The sequence below is a fragment of the Alligator sinensis genome, unplaced genomic scaffold, assembly GCF_000455745.1.
Source record: "Alligator sinensis unplaced genomic scaffold, ASM45574v1 scaffold131_1, whole genome shotgun sequence".
NCBI classification, from domain to species: domain Eukaryota; kingdom Metazoa; phylum Chordata; order Crocodylia; family Alligatoridae; genus Alligator; species Alligator sinensis.
This window is the reverse complement of record NW_005841830.1, coordinates 5,071,806-5,077,805: the sequence shown is the minus strand read 5'-3', so window position 1 is coordinate 5,077,805 and position 6,000 is coordinate 5,071,806. Positions and strand designations below refer to the sequence as shown.

The 6,000-nt window shown below is 41.8% G+C and overlaps 1 protein-coding gene across 2 annotated transcripts in view; it reads left to right on the top strand.

The window, feature by feature from the left end:
- The window catches only part of SOCS5 (suppressor of cytokine signaling 5), a 42,204-nt gene that overhangs the window by 21,119 nt on the left and 15,085 nt on the right, over positions 1-6,000 (top strand). The window contains exon 1 of one of the 2 annotated variants that reach the window (XM_025204255.1): positions 5,255-5,275. The exons of the other annotated variant lie outside the window; for it this stretch is intronic. The gene's annotated coding sequence lies outside the window, so the exon portion shown is untranslated. Of the gene's footprint in view, positions 1-5,254; positions 5,276-6,000 lie in introns of those variants that run through there. 2 annotated transcript variants of the gene reach the window in all.

The following is a 6,000-nucleotide window of genomic DNA, read 5'->3' as shown; positions in this document are numbered from 1 at the left end:
CAGCTGGCCCTTCCCCCCCCCCCCCCCCCCGGGAGGTGGCGGTGGCTTGGGGTGGTGGGTGGCGGTGCTCTGTCCCCATTCCCCCGGCCCCCTCCCAGTCATTCTTGTTGCGCAAGAAGTTGGTTATACAATATTTTTATTGTAAAACGTGTTCACAGATTGATCAGTTGCCTTTGTGACAACTTCTCGTACTCTGTTTCTACCTAAAAGTAAGTTTCATTATGGAAAGTGGAGTAAAATGTCTCCAGTCTTTTTGAGTTATTGGAGGCTACATGTGTCTTGTATGATTAACAATGAATTGTATGTAGGGTTAAAGCAAAGCTGTTGAATTTTGAAATTTGGCATAGACTTAATCTCCCCTTCTGAATGCTGGCTCTCGGTTTGCTTTAAAGAAAATTAATTCTGACTTGCCAAAGTTATGAGCATTCGAAACCTGCCTTACTAAGCCCACATAATATAAAAACTTCTGAAAATTACTGATGCAGCATGCACTTAGGTCGACATTTGCTGGGTCAAAGAATGTTCAAATGCTGCTGGCAAAGTTAACGCAAGGGGACTTCTTTGTTATTCTTATTAGTATATTTCTTCTTAAGAAAAAAATTCCATGTTCCCACTTTGTCTTGTTCCCCCTTCCAAAAAAAGAAATCCTGACAAATGCAGAGAACCTTGCATTAGTGTATTAAAGCTTCCTGACTCAAGTGTTTGAATTTGTAACCAAAAAACTTAAGATAATTTTGAAATGCCTTTCTTAAGTCTCTTAAAAATATAAGTCTTGTGCAAGTCAGTGTATCCTACTAAATCTTTCAAGCACTTCTGAAAAACCTATGCTGTGGTCAGTTGTGCTGTGTTAATTTATCCAGGTTGTTGATTGTGTCTCATAACTTTCTGTAGTGTGTTTTCATACTAAAAATACACAATATGCAGTGTGCTCAAATTAATGCCTCCAAAGCAAACTTGGATTCTTTCGAGTCCTTCCTTCCTCCCTCTTTCCTACGTAAAGTAGTTTCCTGTTTCAAACTTTTTTACTTTCAAGTTTGTACAGTGAAATACAATGATTGATGGTGATTAGCTGGTCTACAAAATGAACCTCCATGGCAGGGTTTCAGCTGAGCATTGAGGTAGATTAGATTCTGTGTGCAAAACAATAAAGCACAGCTTTAGTTTCAGCCACAGTGATCAAAGAAACCCAAGAATAGTTTGTAGCACTTCATAGTCTAGGTTAAGCAGTGTACTTATTTCATGTCTTCACTTCAACCAAGTTAGACCTATTTGAAATTTCGTAGGAGGGGTTTTTTGGGAGGTCTTTTTTGGGGGGTTTCTCTGCAGGCTCACAGTTCTCACTTCTTCTCTGAAGGTTTTGTATATCTTTACCTACCCATGTCCCTCTTAAGGGAATAGATGCCTATTGCCAGTTAGCCTTGATAAAACAACCATGAGCTGCTTTTGGCAAACCTGACTGCTGACAGCAGCTGAGGTTCCTCTGTTTCAGACAGGGTTTTAGTCTCTTGCTTGCCAGACACTGGGCAGGTTAAGTTTCTTGTCTCAATCTGAAACGGCTGAAATACTCTTGCTTTTTTTTTAGTAGTATTAAACTAGTGACTGACAGTCTCAGACTCAAAACACCCCTTGAAAAATGGCAGCTCTTAGCTTTTGCTTTTTTTTTTTGCCTCTGGAAAAATAACAAAGGAGTTCTTCTGTTGCAAAGAATGCAGGCCATAACGGGTCAGAATGTTTCTAATACTGTGGATTTCTATTTGAAATCTCTGGTTTTATCCTGTCAATCATGCTAATGTTGTGTACTACCCTTAAAAGGATCTCATGGTGTCCCAGGGTGCTGTGACATCCTGGTTAAGAATTACTGTATTAAACATATGTCTCTATAATACACAATGCACATGTGTGCACATACTGTATGTCTAATACTACTAAACAGTGGCAGGATTTTTTTAGTTTTTAAAATAAAATGCTGAAAGCTGCCGATGCTCACTTTATAAAAAAGTTATATTTGTATTGAAAAGTAAAAGTTAATAAAAATCTTAATAAAAAGTGTAAGTGGCATTGTCTTCATTAGAAACAGATAGTAACTGCAGTTTCATTGTTGTTTGAACTCTGATATTTTTGAAGACTTGTTTAGACTTCTCAAATAAGTGTTTTTCATAAAGCTAATCTTCTGTCTATCATAATTCTTGCTCACAATTTTCTAATATTGCCAAAGGTATTTCCTTATAATTTTGAAAACGGTACTAAGGGGAAAATGGGGCAGAGATCTAGCCTCTCATTTGAAACTGCTTTTATTTGGGACAAAAGAAAACTGAATTTTACAAGTTGTATCAATTTACCTCATTGCCAAATGATCTGTTAGCTACTGAATAGAAAGTTCTATCTGATCTTGTCTAGATTCTGACGGTTAATTAATCAACTTTGGTAAGTGCGATATGAAACTTGCCTGTGTTTCGGTTCTGTTCCAATCCGCTGTTTTGGAGCACCTGACAGACATCAAGAACCTGCCTTTTTGTCAGGTAAACAAAGGTTTTGAAATTAGCTATGACTACATTTGTTTTTGTTTTTGTGGGTTTTTTTTGTCCTGGGATATGAAGTGCGTTTGAATTTTTATATTTTTTGTAGAAAAGTGTGCATTTCCTCAGTGGTCTTAACAGAAATAGAACTGAAGTCTCTGCTATCAGAGGACTTGAGTAGCCACTTATCCTCAGAATAGTTACAGCTTTTGAAGAGGTCATCAAAAGGGTTGCCATGTTTGACTTATAGTTCTTTTCAATATGTGATTTCTGTCCACGTGTACATTTACTTTTAATATTGGTAGCTTATGTGCTAGGAGATTATTTAAAAGTAGCAGTATAGAAAACATTTTGTTGAGTCATCTACAGCTTACTCCTACTATGCAAACTCAGTGAGGTTTTTTTTTCCTGGTTTTTTTTTTTTTGAGTAGTCATAGAGGTACAATTGCATGGAAATTGGTATTGCAGGGTTTAATACAAAAAAATCTTACTGACACCAGCACTGATGTTCTCCATGACTGCATGGTGTAAAATTGGATTCAACTTTTATATTTCATGACTGGCCTATTATGGTGAAGTCAGTTTTGGTAATGATCTAAAGCCACTATTGCACAGTATGCAGGGTCAGAGTTGTATTTGGCCCTGTCACTCCACAGCTGCAAATAAAACAAATCTCAGTTATAGAATACAAGCCTACAGTACTTAAGAAATATCTTTCCCTTGGTTAGCTTTATCATGACTTTATTAGTAAAGGCTCACAAGCAAGACAAATCACTAATTCCAGGCATCAGTTTTTTCAATGGGTAGTGCAGCGTTCAGATGACAAGCTCATTCTAGTAGATTCCAGCAGAGAGACCATCCTTCTTATTTCTTGAGGAGAGGAATGGAGGCTTGGTCTGCATTAGTCCTTTTGAAATACTTTCTTCAGCTAGTTTGCCTCTCCCATGCACTCCACTTTTTAATTTTGATCTCTACATTGCTTCCCCTGGCACACCATGTTCCTTTGTTTTGTATCTTTGTTGAGTGGTCGCACCTTCATAGGATTACTAGTGACTAGATTTCAGCTAGAGACATTTTTCTCCAGAAATGTATTTTACTCTTAACAGAAGAGTTTGTTTTTAGCTTTTCACTGTGGGGCGTTCATTGCTTATAACAGTGGTTCTCAACCTTTTTTTAATTTTAAGGCACCCCTCGATACCTGGGAAAATGCCAGTTCTTAGTTCTTCGCTTGTTTTTTAACTACAGAAAAATAATAGAAGAATTCTTCTGTTTCAGAAAACTCAGAAAGATTACAACAGGGCAGAATGTTTTTTTTTAATGTATCAAATTCGTATATGAAATCTCTGGGTTTATCATGTGAATCATGTTTGCACACCTAACAATGCTAACACTGTTTGGGACCTTGCAGCACCCTTGAAATGATTTCAAAGCACCCTGGTTGAGAATTGCTGGTTTTACATTACCATCATTGCCACATGAATAAGTAAATCATAGCTCAGCAGATGATCTATGTCCATCACAGACTTTTCTAAAACATCATGTATGTCTTATTTCGTTACACACAGGATGCTTACAGATGTGAGGGGGGACACAAAACAAAACAATACTTGACTTTTAAGCTCTGTTCATCCCCATACCAAGTGCAGCACATGTCCAGAAGAGGCATTGCATTGGTTTCATCTGTCTGGCCCAATATCTGTATAGACTGCATGCTTCAGCGGGGCTTTTTGGCACTTTTAAAATCTAATAACTGATTTAATCAGCTTTAGATAAAAGCACCAAAAAGCCCCGCTGAAGTGCATGATCTATACCAAGAGTTTTCAACCTATTTTGGATCAGTGTACCCCTGGTGGCCAGATGCAGAGCAGTGTATCCCCAACAGCTGAACGCAGAGCTGGTGGCGGGGGAGAGGGGTGGCACACAGCCGAACGTGGAATGGTGGCAGCCGCCGCATGTGAGCTTCTCCTGTGGCTGGGTGGGCGGCACCTGTGTGGCAGCGCAGGGTGGTGCGTAGCGGCACTCCGATCCCGCCTGCACACACATACCCACTAGGCCCTTCTCAAGTACCCCAGTTGACAGCCCCTGATCTATACAGGCACTGGGGAACCAGGTTGAACTTACACAGTGCCTCTTCTGGTAAAGTGCACTTTTTGTTGTTTGTTTGTTTGTTTGTTTGTTTGTTTGTTTGTTTTTTCACATCTGCCAGCAGCCACAATGTCCCAGGTATTACCTCTTTCTGATTCTACATTCCTGGAAGTAATTAAACGAGGCAAAAAACAATTGTTATAGGAATACCTTTTTTAGATTTTCATTTGTCTGAAAAATTAGATGATAGCATTACAGGTTAAGGAGTACAAGTTCAGGAGAAAGTGGGCAGTAGTCACTGCTGATCCTGCTTTGGAGTTAGTGTCAAGTAGTCTAGAACGGGGTTTTTTTTTGTTTGTTTTTGTTTTCTGTATCTTGTTTTGGTATAGTTTAATTTTTAGGTCTTGGATCATGTAATATTGATTACTTATGACTTGCCTTTTTTCTGTAAAGTTTCAGAATATCTTAATGCAATCCTGAAACTATAGGTCTTTGACATCCACACTGAAGAACCCACTCCATTCCAAGCTGCCCTGCGGCTGCTCTACACTGTCACTGCTGCCCCACTAGGCAGCCCAGAGGCGGCGGTGACTGTGGCAGAGCTGAATCTGGTGGCTTCACCAAGAACTGCCCAGCAGTGGTGAAGGAGAGGGGCCTCTTTTCCCCCATGCTGAGTAAGTTTCTGCTCAGCAGTTGCTGCTGCTGCCACTGCTCAGTCTGGATGGGTGAGTCTGGAGCAGGCATGGGGTGTGCCAGGTCAGGGCTGTGTGCACAGGTGCCCGCCGGTACTGTGGGGCTGGGGCCAGCAGCTGTGGCAGCCACAAGGAGTCACCCCAGCCGCGCTGCATGCTCAGGGGGCAGTAGGATGTGCCTCGGCCAGACGGAACAGGGCAGGCTGAGGCTGTGTGCTGTTGGCAGTGGCAGGGAGGCGTCGCACAGTGCGTGGTCTCTGTGCTGTTGCGGAGTGGGGGCAAGTGCTGGCCAAGGGGGTGGGGGCATGCATGGGGGGCTCCCATGGACACCCCACATACCCTCAAACCATACCCCCCTCACACACGCCCCATAAACACTGCACCCCCCCCCACACACACACACACTGGGGGGGAGCCCTGCTCACTGCTACACGCACCCCACCACACACATGCACTCACACAACCACCCCCAGCCACCCTTCCCCTTTGCGCACCCCACATCCCTCCCATACCTACCCACCCACCCACATCCACATACACCACCCCAACAGGTCCCATCAAATCCCATAGCCACCCACTCACTGATTACCACCCCCAACAGACCCCTCTACACCCTCTGCAATATACAAGAGTAAACTTCATTTTGAGCTGTTATGCAGTCACCTCTATATACACACAAGCTCACACAAATTGGGACAAAAATATAT